Below are 23,966 nucleotides of genomic sequence, written 5' to 3'. Positions count from 1 at the left end.
TTTTCTGCCTGTGACTGCTTGGAGTCGACTCTTACTTCCCTGGAGTCGACTTGGTGAACATTGGAGTCGACTCGCGCACTTCAGGAGTCAACTCGTTGACAGGTTTTGAGTTGATCCTTTCTGTTCTTCTGTCTGTTCTCAGTCAGAGTCGACTCGTACTCATCTGGAGTCGACTCGAGCTCGTGCCAGTGAACTTGATACGCTTGGAGTCGACTCGTGATACTCGGGAGTCGACTCGAGTCTCAGACATTGGTTCAAACAGACTCCTTAACTTATCCAACAATTATGAACCAAGTCTTGGGACACTTAGACAGGATTTTCACTGAAACACTCAATTGAATTCATTAGTAATTAAAAGATATACTCAAATGCTTTGAGCTCATCAAAATCAAATGGGGTTTTAATCAATCACTCCACAATCTCCCCCTTTTTGATGATGACAAAACATTGAGTATATGTAAAATGAATTGCTCAATAAATAATGAAATAAAATCCATAAATGAATTTAAATGTCTGGTAATTCAATTTATCCAAGCTTGAAAGGAGTGAAACATTAAATTTCGGAGTTAAAGCTCCCCCTTTCATTTGGAATTATATAAGCCTTCATATTATGCAATCAATTGTTTGGCTTATATGTCATTAATGATTTAGTTTGATTAAAATTCAGATTCTCCCCCTCAACATATGCATTCAACTATGTTTTGATTCTCTGAATTTCCTTTTAATGCTCTGAAGTTTTTGAACTGAATTATTTGGTTTTTAGAGGGAAAATCTGTCAATTTGTTCATGAGTAGGATTCAGCTAATCTCCGAATATCCCTTGAATAGATTCTGGAGATTACTCCATTAGGAGCCCCAAAAGAGAGATAATGAGCCTCGAGGTACCGAATCCACTTAGAACAAATTTGTGTGTGTTTTTAAGAGTTTATCTTTTTATTATTTTTTTTTACATATTTTATCCATGTTTCTCTCCTTTTACATATTTTATACATATTTCTCCCCCTTTTTGTCATCATATCAAAAAGGAGGTAATCACACACAATCAATGGCACAAATGGCACAACCAATCATCAAATGGCACAGAAATGAAGATAAGATGTCTACTCATTGTATTGATATGAATGTGAATACATTTGAGCATACAATAAGTAAAGCAAAACAATACAAAACAAAGCAAAAAGAACATCTATGGTCTCCTCGAGGATGAAGATCCCCCCCTCGAGGATGTATCTCCCCCTCTCGATGAGGTGGCACCTCCTCTCGAGGATGTGGCTCCTCCTCTCGAGAATGTGGCTCCTCCTCTCGAGGATGGTGCTCCTCCTCTCAATCGGCTCTGCTCCATGAGGAGGGTGACTGCATCTGTAACATGTCCGAGCTGCGTGATAATAGACGTAGTGGCTCTGCTATATGTAGTGGAGAGCTCAGTCACCGACGTCTGAAGCCCAGTCACCGACGTCTGAAGTGCGTCCAGCTTGTCGACGAGTACATTCGACAAGCGCTTGGCCCCCTCGGTGGTGGTGTGCATGTCACGACCTATGTCCTCTCGCATCTGTCGAGTGGTGCTCGTGACCTCACTCATGCTCTGGAACTGGGCCTGGACCAAACTCCGGACATTGTAGATCTCTTCCCGTACATGAGCCGTCATGTCAGTCACGGCTGTCAAGGAAGGGACCAACTGAGAAGATACGGGTGCAGGAGTGGGAGCAGGCACCGCACCTCGGAGCTCCCGAAGCAGCTCATCCCTCACCTCTCTGACTATCTCCTGTCGCAGCTCCCGGAGCTGCTCAGGATCAATCCGGACCGCCATAGAGGGTGGTGCCGAGGAGGAAGGTCCGGCGGAGGTGGTAGGAGCAGGAGGAGTGGATGGAAGGTCTGGATGGTCTGGAAGGTCTGGGTAGTCTGAATCGGGCTCAGGACTGGGTGAAGGTCTGGTGGTCTGAGCGGTGAGGGTAGACTTCCTAACCCATACCCCCTCTCTCTTCCGAAACCCCATCCTGTGTAGGGTCCCCGCACGCGTGCGATTAGTCCATCGCAAAGCGCAAAAGGGCTCCCCCTTAGGAATGGGAACCTCGTACTCCCTAAACAGAAGGGTGAATATCATGCCATATGGGAGGGTGAGCCTAGGTCTATCTAAGGGCTCACACATGTATCGATATATGAGTTTAGGGAAGTTGATTGGGGTGTCATGAAGCATATAGAACATAAGAGCTAGGTCCCTCTCATTTACAAAATCAAATCTCCCTGTCTTAGGGAAGATGGACCTAGACAGTATACTCAAGAGGATCCGCATCTCAATCGGTAGTGAGCTGGCGGATACCTCGTCTACGGGTGACTGGGGTGGATGCCCGAGAACGGCCGTAAGGGCCTCAACTCTGTCCTCGGGATGTGTGGGAGCCACCCCTACTAGTGGAAGGTGGAGGATGTGGCCAATAAGATCCTCCGTGACAAACACAGGGACACCGGCTACTGTGCCCTCGATACCCCCATCTCCCCGATGGACGGTACCGTAAAACTCTCTAACGAGCCCTGGATATGTGGGGAGGTCCAATGTAAGGTAGAACTCTAAGCCCTGGACCCTAAGTCTTTCACCTATGGTGAACCCTTCCCGGGAGAGGAAGTCGAAATCGACATACCTCCCGGTGGAGACGACCTTTCCGGCCAATGGCCTCGCGGGAACCGCCCTAGGCGGGGAACGAGCCGGAGGTGGTTGCATCGCGGGATCGTGCCGCGCCTTGGAGCGGCGCTCGGGACGGGACCTCTTCCTAACCACGGTCTTACGTGGTATTTTGACCTAAAACGGAATGAAGAACCTAAAGGACGGAGAAGGGTCGACGGAGGAAGCTTGGGACGGACCGGAGATGACCTAGGAACGGACGAAAACCCTAAGAACCGGTGAAAAATCGACGGAAAAAGGGTTGGAGACGATCGGGGACGACCTAGGAGTCGGCTCTAGGGCTTTTTGAACAGTGGCGGCTTGAGAGAAAAGTATTTTCGAAACGACAAATCTAGGGTTAAAAAGTCGGATCCCGACTGCGAGTCGACTCCACTGAGTCGCGAGTCGACTCGACCTCGAGTCGACTCCAGAATATGCGCGAGTCGACTCTCCTTATGCGCCTGTAGGCCTCGAGTCGACTCCCGACAATATGCGAGTCGACTCCCCCTTAGGAGCCGGCTCTGTAACTTACTCGAGTCGTCTCTAACCTTGGCACGCACCTAAAAATCATGCTATAATCGTGCCAAATGAGGGAAAATCACCTAATTAAGATCTGATTTGATGATCATTGAAAAGGAACTCTATTTTAACCACATTGTAATCATCAAAATCAATGAATCTAGTGGAAACTACCACTAGGATGGATCAATCACTCCTAATCCCCTCCTAAGCACACTAAACCTCTCTTCACTTAGGGGTTTTGTAAAAATATCTGCTAATTGATTATCAGTACAAACAAATTGGAGTGTCACATCACCATTCAATACATGATCTCTTATGAAGTGATGTCTTATCTCAATGTGTTTAGTTCTTGAATGTTGAATTGGATTTTTAGTTAGATTTATGGCACTTGTATTATCACAATTAATGGAAATTTTATCTTGTTTAATGCCATAATCTTCTAACTGTTGTTTAATCCATAAGATTTGAGCACAACAACTCCCGGCTGCAACATATTCAGCTTCTGCAGTGGATAATGCAACCGAGTTTTGTTTCTTGCTAAACCATGAGATAAGGTTTTCTTCTAGAAATTGACACGACCCGCTGGTACTTTTTCTATCAAGCTTACATCCAGCGAAGTCTGAATCTGTGTATCCTATTAAGTTTAGGCTAGATTCTTTAGAGTACCATAGCCCTATGTTCTTAGTTCCTATTAAGTATTTAAAAATTCTCTTAACTGCAGCTAGGTGTGTTTCTTTAGGATTAGCCTGATATCTAGCACACATGCACACACTAAACATAATATCAGGTCTACTTGCAGTAAGATACAGTAAAGATCCTATCATACCTCTATAAAGTTTTTGATCTACAGATTTACCTGATTCATCTTGGTCTAATTTGCATGATGAGCTCATGGGGGTGCTGATTGATTTGTTTCCCTCCATATCAAACTTCTTGAGCATCTCCTTGATATATTTAGCTTGATTGATGAAGATGCCTCCTTCAGACTGTTTGATTTGAAGCCCGAGGAAGTAGTTCAGCTCTCCCATCATGCTCATCTCAAACTCACTCTGCATCAAATCAGCAAACTCTTCGCAGAGACGATTGTTAGTAGCACCGAAAATGATATCATCAACATAAATCTGTACTAATAACATATCCTTATTTTGCTTTTTCAGAAATAATGTTGTATCTACATTTTCCCTAGAGAATTCATGTTCTAATAGGAATTTGCTAAGCCTCTCATACCATGCTCTAGGTGCTTGTTTTAAACCATAAAGTGCTTTGTTTAGTTTATATACATGATTGGGATATTGATGATTTTCAAAACCAGGAGGTTGTTCTACATATACCTCCTCATTAATATACCCATTTAAAAAAGCACTTTTTACATCCATTTGATATAGTTTGAAGTCCTTAGAGCATGCATATGCTAATAATAATCTAATAGTCTCAAGTCTAGCTACGGGAGCAAAGGTTTCATCAAAATCTATGCCTTCTTCTTGATTATAACCCTTTGCTACTAGTCTAGCCTTATTCCTTATAACAATTCCATTTTCATCTAGCTTATTTTTATATATCCATTTAGTACCTATAATTGGATATTCAGAAGGTCTCTCTACTAGATTCCACACTTTGTTTCTAGTAAATTGGTTTAGTTCTTCTTGCATTGCATTTATCCAATTTACATCATTTTCGGCTTCTTCTATATGTTTGGGCTCAAAGTGTGAAACAAAAGCTAGATGGTTATTCAAATTCCTAAGGGATGCTCTAGTTCTAACGGGTTGAGATGGATCATCTAGAATTAGTTCCTTAGGATGCCCATGAGCATACCTCCAAGCTTTAGTTAGCCCATGATCCACAATACCCTCTTGGCTTGATGATTCTCCTTCAATCAACTTTTGATTATTATCTTGAAATCCCATCTCATCTATCTTTTCTTCAAGTATTTCAACATCATCATCAAAATTAATCTTCTTACTAGACGAGATGTCACTAGAGTCATCAAAAACAACATGTATAGATTCTTCTATAACTAAGGTTCTTTTATTAAAGACTCTATAGGCTTTACTAGTTGTAGAATAACCTAAGAATATTCCTTCATCCGATTTAGAGTCAAATTTACCTAGATTATCTTTCCCATTATTATGAACAAAACACCTATATCCAAAAACATGAAAGTAATTAACTTTTGGTTTTCTGTTTTTCCAAAGTTCATAAGGTGTTTTCTTTATAATGGGTCTTAACAAAACTCTATTTAATATATGGCAAGAAGTATTAATGGCTTCTCCCCAAAAGTACTTAGGGAGGTTACTTTCACATAACATAGTTCTAGCCATTTCTTCTAGTGTTCTATTTTTTCTTTCCACAACTCCATTTTGTTGTGGTGTCCTAGGTGCTGAAAAATTATGGGTTATCCCCTTTTTACTACAAAACTCCTCAAATGACTGATTTTCGAATTCGGTACCATGGTCACTTCTAATAGCTATTACTGAGTTATCTCTAGCATTGGTTACTTCTTTATGAAATTTCTTAAAGACAGAAAATGCTTGATCCTTATGTGCTAGGAACATGACCCATGTGTACCTAGAATAATCATCTACAATGACTAGACCATATTTATTTCCACCTAGGCTTGTTGTTCTAGTTGGACCGAATAGATCCATGTGTAATAATTCTAGAGGTCTAGAAGTAGAGACAAATTTTATGGATTTAAATGAGTTCCTAGATTGTTTGCCAAATTGACATGCTTCACATATTTTGTTCTTTTCAAATTTTAATTTTGGCAAACCTATCACGGAGTCTCTTTTAACTAGTTTAGTTATTGTGTCCATGCTTGCATGACCTAACTTACGGTGCCATAACCAACTAGCATCATTTTCTTTAGTTTCATTAACAACTAAACATTGGTTATGTTTTGTAAGATCTTCTAGGTCTACAACATATACATTTCCACGCCTAATCCCTTTAAAAACTAAACTATTATCATTAGGATTTGTTATAATGCATAGTGATGGTTTAAATATAACATCATATCCTTTATCACATAATTGACTAATGCTTAACAAGTTATGCTTAAGACCATCAACATATCTAACATTATCTATAAAAGTAGAAGGGGTGATTTGAACTTTACCAATACCAATGATGTGACCTTGGTTGTTGTCTCCAAAAGTCACAGCACCTCTCTTCTTAGCTTCGAGGGTGAAGAATTGATCTTTATCACCCGTCATGTGCCTTGAGCAGCCACTATCCAAATACCAGCAGTTTTTGTTGACCTTGGCTGCAAGACACTCCTACACAAGCAAATCATGTCATCTTAGGTACCCAAGTTTTCTTGGGTCCTTCATGGTTAGTCAAGTTGGTTCCTTTTGGAACCCATACCCTTTTTATTTTTCTTTTTGTTTTACTTTTCCTATAGTCACATACATTTACCTTATGTCCGATAGTTCCACAACAAAAGCAGGTTATTTTCTTAGTTTTAGTTTCCTCAGCTTTAACAAAGAAGTTACTAAGAAGTTTTTGTTTATTTCTTGGTTTATATCCTAACCCCGCTTTATTAAATACGGCTCGTTGACTATTAAGTATCATGTTTAACTTTTCAGAACTATAGGTAAATTTTTCAACTAAGGGTTTGTATTTGTTAAGTTCTTTAGTTAGTGTTTGATTTTCTGCTTTTAGATCATTAAGTTCTTTTGTGAGATCCTTGTTTAGGATTTGTTTATGGTTTTTGGGTTCTAATGTTTCTTTATTTAGCCTTTCATTTTCTTTAGTTAAGGTATTAGTCTTTTGAGTTAAAAGTTTATTGCTTGTCTTAAGTTCCATATTTTCTTTGGTGATTAAGTCCTTATCCTTAACTAATTTATCGTACTTAAGTATGTATGATTAATTAGCTATTTTTAGTTCTTTATTCTTCAAATTTATTGCCTTATATTCTATCATTAATTCATTAAAAGCATCATAAAGCTCATCAAAAGTAAAATCTAAAGGTGATTCGGATGTTACCTCACTTTCATTGGCCATGAAGCAGAGATTGGCCTTTTTCTCTTGTTCCTCATCCGATGAAGAGGATGATGAGTCGGAGTCGGATAGAGTCGTGACAAGAGCCTTCTTCTTTTTGTACTTGCTCCCCTTTTTCAGTAAAGGGCATTCAGCTCTTATGTGACCCGGCTTCTTGCACTCGTAACACCCAATCCCCTCGTTTTCCCTTTCCTTACCTTTGTCCTTGCGGTAGAAATTTGAGGGGCCTCTCCTTTGATGATAGGACTTCTTGTGGTTGATGAATCTCTTGAACTTGCGCACAAGAAGAGCCTCACCATCATCTTCCTCATCCTCTTCTTCGTCACTGCTGCTACTGCAAGATAAGTCCTTGTTAGATGAAGTAGATTTTAGAGCTATTACCTTTTTCTTATGGGAGGACTCTTCCTCGTTGTGTTGCTTCATGGTTAGCTCGTGCGTCATTAGGGATCCAAGAAGCTCCTCTAGTGGTAACTTGTTCAAGTCCTTGGCTTCTTGGATTGCCGTCACTTTAGCTTCCCACGACCTAGGTAGACACCGAAGGATTTTCCTGACAAGATCACTATTAGTATAGCTCTTGCCAAGGCTTTTTAGGCCATTGACAATGTCTGTAAACCTAGTGAACATGCTAGTGATTGTCTCATTAGAATCCATTCTAAATAGTTCATACTTATGAACCAGTATATTTATTTTGGATTCTTTAACTTGATTTGTGCCCTCATGGGTCACTTCAGTCTATCCCAAATCTCTTTTACAGAGTTGCAAGTAGAGACCCTATTGAATTCATTTCTATCTAAGGCACAATAAAACACATTCATAGCTTTAGAGTTTAGTTGTGCCTTCCTCATGTCATGTTCATCCCAATCCGTTTCTAGTTTGGGTACCTTGACACCATCTACATATATGGATGGGATGTATGGCCCATTTACTACAATAGTCCACATCTCATAGTCTTGGGCTTGGATGAATATTCTCATCCTAGCCTTCCAATATGAGTAGTCAGACCCATTAAAGAATGGGGGTCTTTGGGTGGACTGACCCTCAATGTGGGAAGATCCAAATGGGGTTGTCATTTCGATCTTTTACTCTTGGGTGGAAGAGTTTAGGCTCTGATACCACTTGTTGCCCAGATAGACAACCCAAGAGGGGGGGTGAATTGGGTTTTAAAATAATTTAGATAATTTAAAACGTTATGGATGATTAATTAAAAAACTATTGCAAGTTATTTAATTAATTACTATGTGCTGTGAGTAATATGAAATGAGAAGAAGGAGAGACAATCAATCACAAACACAAGTTTTATAGTGGTTCGGAGCTAACCCTTGCTCCTACGTCCACTCCCCAAGTCTCACTTGGGAATTCACTATAATCCCCTTGGATTACAGCCGGTTGTTTTCCAAGCTCACAACCAAACTTGTTGTTTTACGAGCTCACAACGAACTCGGTCGGTTTTTCCAGGCTCACCGACTAGAACCACCCCCGATTGTTTTTCCGGGATCACAATCGAACCCTTACACACGTTGGTTTTAACTCGGCTCACCAACTAACCTCAATCCCCTTGATTCAATCTCCGATTGAACCAAGTAAATACAAGTTGTAGAAAGAAAACAGAAAATGAGCTTCTCAAAAAGCAGATGAAAATAATATGAACAATAAATGAAGTTAAGAAGCCTCAAACGCTTTTAGATTGGAGATGAGGAATGGCTTCTTAAACTTCTGGTCTCCTCTTGAAAGAGTAGTCGACTTGAATGCAGGAGAAGGAGGCTTTAATTGCTGGGAAGATGTAGTTGGAAGCAGTAAATGCAGATCTTCCTCTTTTTCGTTGAAGAGCACGTTGCAGAGCTTGAATGCTTGATTAGTTGGAGTGAAATAGTTGTTCCCCTCCTTGCTACAGTCCTCTGTGGCTATTTAAGCCAACCCCCACGGAAACTAGCCGTTAGAGTGCTTTTTCTGCCCGTTCTGAACACTCTGCGCAGCCTGACAATATGACCGTTGGTGGGTTGGAGTCGACTCGCGCGATCAGGAGTCGACTCGGCTGTAGCGGGAGTCGACTCAAGCTTTTCCGGAGTCGATTCAGCAACTGTTCCAAATTTGAATTAAAGTTGCCTTCACGACTGGGAGTCGACTCGTCTTGACCTGGAGTCGACTCGTCAACTTCTGGAGCTGACTTGGCAATTTTGGAGTCGGCTCATCCACTGAAGTCCGTGGATCCAATTTTGAATTTTGTCCACTCGAGTTGACTCGACTGTCCTGGGAGTCGACTCGAATCTCAGAGCCCGAACTCCCGATCCTCTGTCTTTTGGCTCGTCCAGTCTTGGAGTCGACTCGAACTTCCTTGGAGTCGACTCGGCTCTCAGTTTCCGAAAGATGGTCTTCTGCCTTTTGACGTGAAGCTGTCTTGGAGTCGACTCGAGCTGTCTGGGAGTCGACTCGAATCTCAGAGGCAGTAACTTGGTTTTCTGTCTGTCTTGGGGTCGCGGTGTCTTGGAGTCGACTCGCGTATTGCGGGAGTCGACTCGAATCTCAGAGTCCATAAAATGGTCTCTGACTTTCTTTGTGTACCGCTGAGAGTCGACTCTTGCTTTCTTTGGAGTCGACCTGTCAACCATCGGAGTCGACTCGCGTTCCACTGGAGTCGACTCGAATCTCAGACCCGAAAACTGCTCTCTGACTTTTCTGCCTGTGACTGCTTGGAGTCGACTCTTACTTCCCTGGAGTCGACTTGGTGAACATTGGAGTCGACTCGCGCACTTCAGGAGTCGACTCGTTGACAGGTTTTGAGTTGATCCTTTCTGTTCTTCTGTCTGTTCTCAGTCGGAGTCGACTCGTACTCATCTGGAGTCGATTCGAGCTCGTGCCAGTGAACTTGATACGCTTGGAGTCGACTCGTGATACTCGGGAGTCGACTCGAGTCTCAGACATTGGTTCAAACAGACTCCTTAACTTATCCAACAATTATGAACCAAGTCTTGGGACACTTAGACAGGATTTTCACTGAAACACTCAATTGAATTCATTAGTAATTAAAAGATATACTCAAATGCTTTGAGCTCATCAAAATCAAATGGGGTTTTAATCAATCACTCCACACCATGAAACTTGGGTAACATGTTTATTGTTGCAGCCCGAATCTCGAATTGGGCTGCATTATTGATTGGTAATACTATGCAAGTAGGGGGACTAGCAGATGCGGATGCGAATAATTCATTCAGGGTTCTAATATGTTCACCCATTGTAGAGATCGACGGTTGGTTTACAATTCGCAGATTATGATGAAAAGTTCTGTCAATCTCAGGATCTAATGGGGTTAACTTATCCCTTAATGACCTTCTACCATGCATACATTTTCCACAACTTAATTAGACTCAATCTTTTTTTTTTAAATGAAATCCTAAAAGATAAGAAGAAGGGCTAGACCAAGATGACCACAATCAACACCACACAACAATTTGACCCTATTAGTCTTAGAGCTAAGTGAGGTTTAGTAGGTTCTTAAATCTAGTTGCATAGAGACTTATCAGGTTAAAAAAGTTCCTGAAATTCTTTCTAGATTAGACAGCTCCTAATCTCCCTTTCAGATTAAGCTCGAGCTTACCAGTTAAGTGATCCAGTAACCAGTGACCAGGAAAGTCCCGGGGTGTGCAGTGGTGCCAGAAGGGATACACCGATACCACAATACCCGTAACAGTTCTCACTGTTGTAAAACTTTCCTAGACATCACCAATTACTAAATCCTCACTGGAGTGGCTTTCAGCCGCTTCTTTCCAAGAGCCTAATTGAGCTCGAAAACCCTAAGGCCGACGTCTAATTTGATTTTAATTTAATTTGGCTTAGGATAAGTATGCAAGGTGGTGATTTTTGGGCTAAGGACAGGTAATGACTTCCCGACCTTATCTTTTTAATGGGTTTTGCCCTTAATTACTTTATGCAAATGCTTAATACTAAATGCAGCAAATAATCAATATTTTTTTTTTAAAGTTTATGCAATGTCATTAGGTTGTACTGATTAAATGAGCAAGCAAATTTTTTTTTTATTATTTTTTTTTATTTTTCTTAATTTTTAATTTTAATTTTATGTTGTTTTTTTTTAATTTTTAATATAGGAATAACTTGAATGTAAACTAAAACTAATCCTTATGCGTCAGTCAATCTCCGAATGCCCGTTGAATAAGCTCTGGAGATTACTCCATGAGGAGTCCCAATAGAGGTATGATCACCTCGGGGGATTGCACCCTATCAATTACTAGCAAAAATAATATTTTTTTTTAATTTAATTAATTAATTTTTTTAACTTTTTTTAAAATTTAAATTTCAAATTTCGAATCACAGAATTCGAATTTTGAATTTAAATTTTTGAATTCTTGAAAAAAAAAAATTTTAATTTTTTTTCTTTCTTTTTTTTAGAAAACTTTAATTACGAATTTCAAATTTCAGAATTTAATAACTACGAAATTACTAACTAAAATAATCAAAATAAAAAAAATTAATAAAAATAAAAACTTACTACCGGAGTGCGTTCACTCCGGGCATCCAAAATCCAATTTGATCTTCGTGATAGTTCTTGCTTCTCGATTTGCCTCCCCGGCAACGGCGCCAAAATTTTGTACGTCCCTTTTCTGTCTACCTAAAAATATGCTAGACAGATCGTTGTTAGAACCGACGAACAAAAGTTGAATTTAAATTTACTCTTACCTGTTCTACTCGAAGAATAGTGGTTGTAAGAGGTCGATCCACAGGGAGGCGATTGGAGTTGCTTAAAAATAAAAACGTTCACTGGGATTCAAAAGCGATTTTTGAATAACAAAAGAAAAACATTACGTCGGGGATGTTGATAGATTCTCTAGTCTACCGGAGAATGATTTTTAATTAAAATTAACTAGAAGACATGTACTTAGATTCAAAAAAAACATTTATATATTTAATGGAAAAGAAAAATTTTTGCATAAATTAAAATGGATGAAACTAAAAGGATTGAAGCGAACACAAATTGCATAGAGGAAGATTTAATGTATTGCATAAAAAGAAAAATTCCAAAAGTTGAAGAACAGAGCTTAAAAACAACAGAAATTAAACACAACAGAAATTAAAGCTTTAGCATAAATAAAACTCTTTATTAAACTAAAACCAAAAACCCCAAAACAACATGTCTCGAGATAAAACTCTTACTAAAAAAAAAGTATATTGCTCTCAATTAAACTTAAAATAAGAACAACATGGTACTCAGAACAGAATCACTAAACACAAATTAAAAATATAACCTCTAAAAAAAAAAACAAATAAAACAATAAAAATAAACAAAAGAAACGTAATGCTCTGTTTTCAAATCTGAAAACAGAGCACTACTTTCCGACTGCTTCTTCTCCCCCAATCCTCTGTTTCTTGGCCCCAATCCCGCACCAAGCCGAGCTCTCTTTCTCCTTGGACTCTCCTCCAACCGAGCACACCTTCTTCCTCTTCCTCCTTCCCCTCTTATAGCTGCGGATGCACTTGAAATGGAATCATGGGTCGTCTGGGATGCTGGGATGGACGAGGAAATGGTGGGCGTGCTCCGGACGGCTTCCCTCTTTGGCCACGGACGCGAGATCGCCGGACGCCTGATGCGGAAGGGAGGCGCGGAGTTCCTTCTTTGGGCGCTGCTGGGATCACGGGAGGTTGATGTGTGGACGCTTGATTTGGGAAGGAGCTGGGCGTTGAATGCGGAAGAAGGATCACGGGCTCGCTGGGAATCCGGAATGGGCGCATGGCTGAGAAGCTGGGACGAGCTGCCGTGGGATCATCCGGCTTGGATCACGGCCGAGCTGGCATGGATGCTTGGATGCGGAAGAATCCGGGCGGGATGATGGCGGGATCCGAGGTTTGGACGCGATCCGTGAGGTGGCTCCTTGATGGCTGCCGATTTGGGAGGCTCGGGTTTCCTTCACGGACGCGGGATCGCCGGGGAGGAGCTGACATGGAGCTTGGCTGCGTTGGCGTGGAGGATTTGGAAGGAGCTGGGGATGCGGTGGATGCTTGAAGATGGCTTGGGTCATGTGCCAGTTTCTGCAATGGAATTGAATTTTGGAAGAAGGTCTGGGCCTTTCTTTGCCCTCCTGAGAGGGAGCTGGGAGACACCAAGTTCCGTCCAATTATTCATATAAAAAAAATAGTATGATATGAAATTTGGCTTGTAGGGTCATCTGTTCTGACTGGAGGTCAATTGCAAGTCTTTCAAGTCATGGGTCACCTAGCACCTCATAGTTATGATATGGTCAATTTAGATTTGCCCAAAATTCTTTCCTAAAAGCATAAGAAAATTGGACCCGATTCGGACCCGAACCCGACTCGGACCCGACCCGATCTTCAACCAGGTCGGATCTGGGAAGGGATCCTTCTTTAGTCAAATTTGTACTCAATGCGCATTTTATCTCTAATTTATGAAAATCTGTGCCAAACCCAAATATAATATTAATCCAGTGAATTTATCATTATCGGTTAGCAATAATACTAATTTAGGTGACATATAGGTCGCACTTTTGTGCTCTCATCACTAGTCAACCTTCATTGCATGATTATTCCTGAAAATGTAGGACACTTTGAAATCAAACCAGGAGTAATTCAATTGCTGCCCAAGTATCATGGAATGGAATCTGAGAACCCTTATCTTCACCTTAAAGATTTTGAAGAAATTAGCATCACATTTAGGGTGCCAAATGTATCGGAAGATGTCCTTAAATTGACCTTGTTCCCTTTTTCCTTAAAAGATAAAGCCAAAACATGGCTGAACTCCTGGAGACCGAGATCGCTAGGAACATGGCAGGATATGCAAAGAGAATTCTTGAAAAAATTCTTTCCCGCACAAAGGACTAACTTTTTGAAAAGGCACATTAGTAACTTCCAACAAAAAGACCATGAAACATTTTATGAATGCTGGGAGAGATTTAAAGATTTGCTTCTCTCTTGTCCTCATCATGGGTTTGAAACATGGAGAACCATTAGTTTCTTTTACGAAGGGTTGTCTCCACAGTTAAAATAATTTATAGAGACTATGTGCAATGGTCTATTTTTGGAAAAGCAACCCGATGAGGCATGGGACTATCTAGACTCTCTCGCAGAGACTGCACAATTATGGGATACAGGGGATAGAGTGAATAAACCTTTGCCTAAGCCTACTAGCATTCCACACGGGGGCCTTTACAACCTTAGTACTCAGGATGATATCAGGCTAAAATGGCAGCCCTTACTAGGAAGGTAGAGGAAACTGAACTTAGAAGGATTGAACCCGTCAAGACCTTAGAACATAACAGCGAGTGTTGTAGGATTTGTGAGATGCCTGGTCATCTCACCACTGATTGCCCCACAATACCCGCATTCAAGGAAGTCTTGCATGATCAGGCCAATGTTATGAATACATATCAAAAATCTTTTAATAATCCTTTTTCGGGTACTTATAACCCTGGATGGAAGAACCATCCAAATTTCAGGTGGAGGAATGACCAACCTCAACAAGTATATAACCCAACTCCTCCACCTCCGCAGCCTCATTATGCACACGCATCCCCTCAAAAATCCGGTCTCGAAGAAACTTTGCAATCTTTCATGCAAGGTCAAGCTAAAATCAATGATGAATTAAGAAATCAACTGACAATGCTGACCACTGCTTTAAGTGCTCAAGAGAAAGGTAAGCTACCAGCTCAACCACAACCTAATCCTCAAATCTATGGTGGTAGCAATGCATCATCTTCAACTTCGCATAAAGAACAAGCAAAGAGTATAATAACTTTGCAAAGTGGAAAGGTTATTGACCGACCAGTCTCAGAACAAACATAAGTCATACCTAATTCTGACCCTTCCAAGACAAAAGAAAAGGATAATGAAGAAACTGAAAGACCAATATCTACTGAAAAAATTGAATGTCCTTTTCCTGCACCATTTCCACAAAGATTAAAGCCCTTGCAAAAGCTTGAACCAAACTCTGAAATTCTTGAGCTTTTTAAGCAAGTAAAAATCAATGTACCTCTTCTTGATGCAATCAAACAAGTGCCTTCCTATGCAAAATTTTTAAAAGATTTGTGCACTGTCAAGCGTCGTTTAAATGTCAAGAAGAAAGCATTTTTGGCTGAAAATGTAAGTGCAATTTTACAGCATAACATTCTCCCTAAATATAAGGATCCAGGTTGCCCAACTATCTCGTGCATCATTGGCAATTTTAGGATTGAGCGAGCATTGTTAGATTTAGGAGCGAGTGTGAATTTGTTGCCATATACGGTATATGAGCAACTCGGTTTGGGTGAGTTGAAGCCAACAACTGTGACCTTACAATTAGCTGACCGGTCAGTGAAGGTCCCTTGAGGAATTATCGAAGATGTGTTGGTCCAAGTAGACAAGTTCTATTTTCCTGTCGACTTTATCATACTGGACACACATCCGGCTTCCAATTCACCATCTCAGATTCCAGTCATCTTAGGACGTCCATTCCTTGCAACTTCTAATGCATTGATCAATTGTAGGAATGGTATCATGAAGCTTTCTTTTGGCAATATGACTTTGGAACTGAATGTCTTTAGTATAGGCAAACAACCCAGTGATCATGAAGAAAGTAAAGAAGTTGAATGGGTTGAAACCATTGCGGAAGAATATTTGTTAAAAGAAATATTTACTGAATTGACCGACAATGGTTTGATAGATTGGTGTTCTGAAGGTACTGCTGATGATATGGTCCCACCTATTTTAGATAACTCGGATGTCATGATGGTCAATGGGTGGAGACCGAGAATAGAGGAATTTGAACAGTTGCCACCTCTAAAAGCAAAGATAGTACCATCCCATGAACAAACACCTAAGCTCGAGTTGAAACCTTTACCGAAGGAACTCAAGTATGCCTTTCTTGGACCCGAGGACACATTTCCTATAATCATCTCATCTGATCTGGATCATGCCCAAGAAAGAAAATTACTTGGTGTTCTAAAGAATCATAAAGGAGCTTTAGGGTGGTCTATTGCCGACTTGAAGGGGATTAGCCCTTTAATTTGCACGCACAGGATATATTTGGAGAACAATGCCAAAACCACAAGGCAAATGCAACGCAGGTTGAATCCTACGATGAGAGATGTAGTTAAAGCAGAAGTCCTCAAGTTGCTTGACGTGGGTATTATTTACCCAATTTCCGACAGTAAATGGGTAAGTCCTACTCAAGTCGTTCCTAAGAAGTCAGGTCAGACGGTAGTCAAAAATGAGCATGGTGAACTAGTTCCAACTCGTGTTCCGACGAGTTGGCGCATGTGTGTTGACTACCGAAAATTGAATTTGGTCACTAAAAAAGATCACTTTCCCCTACCCTTTCTAGACCAAGTTTTAGAAAGAGTTGCAGGACACAATTTCTATTGTTTTCTCGATGGCTATTCTGGATACTACCAAATCGAGATTTCACCAGAAGATCAAGAGAAGACTACCTTCACTTGTCCTTTTGGCACATTCGCTTTCCGTCGGATGCCATTCGGGTTGTGTAATGCACCTGCAACATTCCAAAGATGCATGCTCAGTATTTTTGAAGACATGAATGAGAAATTTTTAGAAGTGTTTATGGATGATTTCTCTGTTTTTGGCGATTCTTTTGATGATTGTTTGTTACATTTACAAACTGTCTTAGCTCGGTGTATAGAAAAGAATCTGATACTGAATTGGGAGAAATGCCACTTCATGGTGCCAAAGGGAATTGTCCTAGGACATATTGTTTCATCGAAGAGCATGGAAGTTGATAGAGCTAAGATTGACTTAATCGCCAAGCTACCTGCACCCAAGATGGTTAGAGATGTTAGATCATTTTTGGGTCACGCGGGATTTTATAGGAGGTTCATCAAGGACTTTAGTGTCATAGCTCGACCATTATGTAACCTCTTATCCCTTGATACACCGTTCGATTGGACCGAAACATGTCAAGAGGCATTCGAAAAATTGAAGGCTATGCTTAGCACTGCACCCATCGTGCGACCACCTGATTGGTCATTACCTTTTGAGATCATGTGCGATGCTAGTAACTATGCGATAGGAGCTGTCCTAGGACAACGCAAGGATAATAAGCCATATGTCATCTACTATGCAAGCAAAACCTTAAATGATGCTCAAATGAATTACACCACCACCGAGAAGGAATTGCTTGCGGTAGTATTTGCATTAGACAAATTTCGCTCTTATATTCTTGGTGCTCCTATTGTTATCTTTACAGATCATGCAGCGCTAAAATATTTATTGGATAAGAAAGATGCCAAACCACGCTTAATACGATGGATACTTCTACTCCAGGAATTTCACATCACTATCAAAGATAAAAAGGGAGTAGAGAATGTGGTTGCTGACCATCTATCATGGCTAGTTGTTCATGATTTGGTGCCACAGTTGCCCATCAAGGACTCGTTCCCTGAAGAACAATTGTTTGCACTTTCTACTATGCCGTGGTATGCTGATATTGTAAACTTTCTTGTCACGAACCGGATGCCGGAGCATTGGGGATCGAATGATAAGAATAATTTCTTGCGTGAAGTAAGGAGTTATTATTATGATGCCCCCTATTTGTTCAAGTATTGCAATGATCAAATCTTTAGAAGATGCATACCGGATCATGAGATTCAAAGTGTACTCTCTTTTTGTCATGCCAGTGCTTGCGGAGGACACTTTGCATCTAAGAAAACAGCAGCTAAGGTGTTACAATGTGGTTTTTATTGGCCTACACTATTTAAATATGCCCACGAGTTCTGTAGGACATGTGACCCATGTCAACGTATTGGAAGTCTAACTCGTAGGCAAATGATGCCTCTTCAGCCCATTACTGCTATTGAAATTTTTGACATGTGGGGCATGGATTTTATGGGCCCATTTCCACCGTCTTTTGGATATGAGTATATTTTAGTTGGTGTTGAGTATGTGTCAAAATGGGTAGAAGCTGTTGCCTGTAGAACTAATGATCACAAACCTGTTTTGAAATTTCTTAAAGAAAATATTTTTTCACGGTTTGGAATGCCCAAGGTTATAATTAGTGATGGGGGAAAACATTTCTGTAACAAACCTGTTGAGATCCTGTTACGAAAGTACGGTATCACTCATAGAATTGCAACTCCTTATCACCCGCAAACTAGTGGCCAAGTTGAGTTAGCTAATCGGGAGATTAAACGAATTTTAGAGAAAACGGTGAATCCATCACGCAAAGACTGGTCTTTAAAACTTTCTGACGCATTGTGGGCTTACCGTACTGCTTATAAAACTATTCTTGGTATGTCCCCGTATCGGCTAGTTTATGAAAAAGCATGTCATCTACCTGTTGAAATAGAGCATAAATCGTATTGGGCCATTAGACAATTAAACTTTGAACTGTCAGATGCTGGTTTCGCTAGAAAATTACAATTAAGTTAATTGAATGAAATTCGTCGGGATGCGTATGACAATGCTAGACTTTGTAAAGAACGAATGAAAATTAGGCATGATAAATCAATTCTAAGAAAATCTTTTGAACCTGCACAAAAAGTTCTTTGTTATGACTCCCGCTTACATCTGTTTCCTGGAAAGTTACGATCAAGATGGACAGGTCCTTTCATTGTAAAAACTGTTTTTCCACACGGGGCAGTTGAACACAGGATGGCACAATTTTTAAGGTAAATGGACAAAGATTAAAACCTTTTCTTGAGAATTTTACAGATGAAGAGGACTCCTTTCCCTTGGAGGAGCCTTCTTATGACTGAGCATGACGGCCAAGGTACGTGTATATTAGTTAGAATTAAATTTTTTCTTTTATTTCTAGTTTTCTTCTTATTTTGTAGGTCTTCTTTTTTTTGAAAATCAACAGCTCAAGGTATTCTTCTTCTCTCTATTATTTTCTCTATTGTCTCTCATATATAGTTTTCTTGCATTTTTTTTACATTGAGGACAATGCAATGTTTAAGTTGGGGGGAGGGAAATTTTGATCCAAAAAAAAATAAAAATAAAAATAATAAAAAAACAATAAAATAAAATAAAAAAAACTTGTTTTTGCATTTGATTTATTCTATTGCTTTCTTTTCTGAGCAAATGCACATGTATTTTCATATTGAGTTTGTGCAACTATTAAGGCAAGGAACACATGCATACTATGATTGATCAGAGACCTATTATTAGATCCCCACACGTGTACTTAATGACAATAGGAAGGCCTCAGGAGTTCATATTTGTTAACTGCATTTTTGTTAGCCTTATCCATAAAAGAAGTATGAGTATCCTTGTTCGTACCATAAGGTTCAGGATTTGGTTTTCACATAAAGATAGAGGTTGAATATCCCGACTAGATTACTTAGGTGCCTTATGATCCGACTTTGGTTGACCTATAGTCACGATGCAGTCACATATATAATAAAAATATTTATATGGTTCAGTCTACCATTTCTTTTCTTGCATAATTATTATTCAAAAAAAAAATACTTATGATGACAAGTCTGGCCTCGTGGCGTAGTCTGGTTCGAGTAATTAAGTCCGAGGGGTGTTTCACCTAATGTCTTGAGCCAACTGGATCGGGGGTCATTGACTGAAAGCTCGCTACATGGACCTTACTAGAGCCTAATGGGGTTGGATAGCTGTAGTTGTCATGTGTATTGAAAGAAAAAAAAAATGAAATAAAAATAAGCATGAATGAGTTGGTTAGGCTGAACCTAGTGACATGTGGTAATGGCTGGTTTGACTCCATTGTATTGGACCTCTGTGTACCCGGGTTGTTTAGTTGAGATTGATAGCTCTTTCTTTATATGCGAACCATTCTTGACAAATTTAGACAACAAGTGATATTCTGAAAATTTGATGGATCAAGTTCTAATAAAGTGTAGAAAACATTTGTGGACTTGAGTAGTGCACCTAAAACTCAGGCGGTGCTCTGTTGTGGTGGAGGTATTAGTACTCTGAGAAAGTCATATGATTTGATGCACACTACACTTTTATATTCCTTGCTTTGACAGTTGCCATGCTTGAAAATATATATCAATTAATTACATGTGTATTAGCTTAGGATTTATTTCATATTTTTATTAGAATATCATGTCATATAATTCATGATGTTTGTGGGTAACATCCCTGAAAACCCTCACGAGACAACACTCGTCCACTAGGGTAACCTAGGGGTTTAACGGCTTGTTGCACGTGCTAAGTGCAATCGTGATTCCTACGAAAGTGAGTATTTATCTTAATTTTATGCAATTAGTTCTAATAAAACATCAAAAGATCAACCAACACTTTTTGTACTCTCATGTTATTGTTTACTCTGAAATTGCTAGAGACTAGCAATAAGTTAGTTGGGGGGTGTGATGAGAGCACAAAAGTGCGATCTAAATACCCATTAACTTAGCCTAATGCTAGCAAAATAATGATAAATAATAGGTGTTAACATTTGCATGATTAAATATTTTATCCTTAGCACTTATTATAATTTTTATCATTATTTTATATAAATTCATCTTAAAAGAATGCATCTTCCTAACTGCAGAACAGAGCCCAGATTCAGCCATCCACAATGCATCTCGAGCATTTCCACGTCCGCATCCGTGAGCCACATCAGCCCTCTCAAGACCCGTCCGCGTCTCAGGATCCGTGATCAAATCATGCCGCGATCAGCCTTTCTCCCAGCTCTTGGAACCTGCGATCAAGTGTTTCTCTCGTGCGTCCACGAAGCATTCAGCGTCCCGAGTCCAACATCCGGCCGTCCGTGGCGATTCCGCCGCGTCCCAGCGCGTGTGATCAGCTCCCAGCATCCACCACGATTTTCAGCCTTCACCAGATCCCGCAGGAGTCCCAGATCTCAGCTTCCTTCCGCTTCTCCCGCAAGTCAGAGCATACATCCCAGTTCTCCCACGCATCTCAGCATCTGCGATCCTCCGCGTCCGAACCAGCTTCCGTTCCAGCTTCTTCGGAGTTCCAGCCACATCAGCTCCCAGCCTTCCATCTTCCTCGCAGTCTCCGTGTCCCAGCTCCATCTCAAGCTCATCCGTTCGCTACCCAACCTCCCAACATCCTGCAGCCGTCCGCATGCAAAAATCCACCGCGATCCAACCTCTCCCAGACATCCCGCGTCCGTGATCTCAGCGTATGCGTCCCAGGTTCTCCCAGTTCTCAGCAGTCCACGCATCCCAGCTCCTCTCGAATCTCCAACGATCCACCCGCGAAGATCGCGATCCATCCACGTCCGAGCTTCTCGCGTCCGGGATACTCGGCATCTCCATGTATTCCGGGAGATCAGGGACTCATCGCATTTTAAAAGGAGGGCTCTCTCGGCTGGGAGGGGGTATCCCTCATTCGGAAGAAAAGAAGAAACAGAGGAGGGCCCTCTGTCAAAAGAAAAACAAAAGAGAAAGGGAAACAGGGCCTCCCCTGTTTCCGAAAAGAAAAAAAGAAAGAAAGGAAAAGGGGAAAATGAAAGGGGGACTAATTTTTAAAATGGGTGGCTGATTTCTTAGGAGGGAGATGGAGGAACCTTTGATGTATTGCTCTTTGAAGTAAACTCTAAACTTTTGCCTTCAATGAATCATATTTACTGATATGTTTTGATCCATGCATAGTTATTTCGTAGATAGTTCTTAAATGGATTATGATTATTGATATATGGATTGCTTTAGTATTTGATTCGTCGTAGACGTAGAAAGCACGACGAATGCTTAGAAATTGAGTTCATATGTTCATGAAACATATACCATGATTAGATCTATCCTACCATTCATTTTTAATCAAGAACCATAGAGTTTATTTCTTGGGTGCAATATCGTCAAGGGGGATTCTAGATCCCTACCATCTTTATTTTATTAAACTTTGTTTATTGCTATATTGTTCTCCGATTTTAATTTCTGAAAATCAAAACATAATTTTAATCCACAAATTTATTGAATTAATTAATCTAAAATTATATTAAATAATCTCATATACATTTCGTTCCCTGAGGATTCGACCTCGGACTTCCGAGAATTTACTACTTGTGCGATTCTCCTGCACTTGGGAGAACAATTTTATTTTTGCATCAGGCACCAAGTGAGGCAAATATGACAGAAATAACAATGAGAAAGATAAAAAGATAGTCATAATCCCCAAACTGAAACACAACACATTAACAAAGATGCCAGTAAGAAGTACCAACTCACTGACATCGTGCACAAATTCAGAAATCAATTTCATCCTTTATGCTCAAGCATGTTATAGAACACTAAGATGACAATTACGTGATGCCGCCTAGGGCCACCACCTTGGCATCCGCCTAGGCCATCTATTGAAGCACTGGTCTACTAATATAAGGAACACTATTGTAGACAAAATTCAAAAGTTCAATCCTATTTTTGGATTCAATTCAGGCTCGTTGAGTTTTCGGTTTAGTACTTCCAAAGTTATTTTCATCTGAGTTTCAATGTCTCAGTCCAACATCAGTTATTAAGATAATTTCAAGGAAAACCAGAAGCTAATACAAGCTAATACATACATACATGCATACATACATCTAGGCTTTTACTATATTTTGCAGTATATTGTTAGACCATTATCTTTTTTTCCCTTCTTATCATTGAGGTTGCCTATCATCACACAGAATTTTTCATAGCTTTTTAATGGTCGGCAGAGAGGTGTCTGCTCTCTATTTCTATGTTGCAAAGACTTGACTTCATCTAGCATTCTCCTAGAGGATCCCACCTCTATAGACTCAGCAGCAAGGTTCGTCGTCTCGGTACCGGACCCCATACCGGTGCCACACAAACACTGTGTCGGTACGGTACAGTTTTTTTGGTATACCGAGTGTTGGTACGCCATCCGTATTGAGTACCGGTATCGAACCGATATGGTATGCTTCGTACCGGGTATCAGTACCTTACAATCTGTACCACTTGGTTCGGGCCAGTACGACATACCTTGCTTAACAGCATCCATATTTGCCTCAAAAACCAAGAAAAATGTTATTCCTTGTTCTTGGCAAAGTGTGATATATTAAAGTGACTTCTCTTTCCGAACTCCTTGGGACTTGTTCCAAACTATATAGTTTAGCATGTTCGGATGTCTCCATTGTCTCCAACATTCAAAGTTGCAAACCTAGGGCCAATAGGCCTGGTTCAATCTTTTTCCCTCGTAGGAACTCTTTGACACCATTAAAGGAACCCTTACCCATGTCATCTTTCGAAACAACAATGGCATCACAGATCTTGGTACTGATCTTGCCACAACACTCATGCCCAAGGGCCATGTGAACTCATAGCAGAAAAGCTAAACAGAAGAGATTTTGTTATGGTTCAATGTATTATTCAATTGTTTGATAAAAAACCTATTATCAAGTACATATAATGTGGTTGTACTACCAATATGAGACTGATAATGAAGATTAGTATCACAACAAACACCAACTACCAAGACAACAATTGAATGCAGCTCGTTCAACTATAGATAAGATTCCAGTACAGAACTCACAAAACAGATCTTTCTAGGGACCAAGGCGGTCTCAATCTACTCCTTGTAGGCTATATTTTTCTTCTTCATCAAAATATCTTTCAAAAGCCCCAAAAATCTCTAACATTTTGAAAAGGTTAACTCTGTGAAATTCCAGATATCTTAAAGCCATCAGATCATAGGACATACCTGAACATAATTAATTGATGTATCATTTGACACAAGAAATGAATCCAGAAAACAAAAGCAGTCATCTCTTATTGAGATCAATTCTTCTACACTGGCTATCATTGCTAATGAAAATTTATTCTAGTTCTCAAACCAAGGATTGAAGTTTCATCCAAAAAGAAATCCAATTTATTTTAGGCAGAATCAAAACTGAAATTGAAAAGTTCGAGATT

General features: G+C 40.2%; 1 pseudogene; it reads right to left on the bottom strand.

Moving 5' to 3' along the window:
• Nucleotides 1-14,026: 14,026 nt before the first annotated feature.
• LOC120108021 lies at nt 14,027-14,124 on the bottom strand (annotated as a pseudogene).
• Between the last annotated feature and the right edge of the window lie 9,842 nt (nt 14,125-23,966).

This window comes from Phoenix dactylifera, unplaced genomic scaffold, assembly GCF_009389715.1.
Source record: "Phoenix dactylifera cultivar Barhee BC4 unplaced genomic scaffold, palm_55x_up_171113_PBpolish2nd_filt_p 001126F, whole genome shotgun sequence".
Taxonomy (NCBI): Eukaryota; Viridiplantae; Streptophyta; class Magnoliopsida; order Arecales; family Arecaceae; genus Phoenix; species Phoenix dactylifera.
This window is presented reverse-complemented; position numbering and strand designations above follow the sequence as displayed.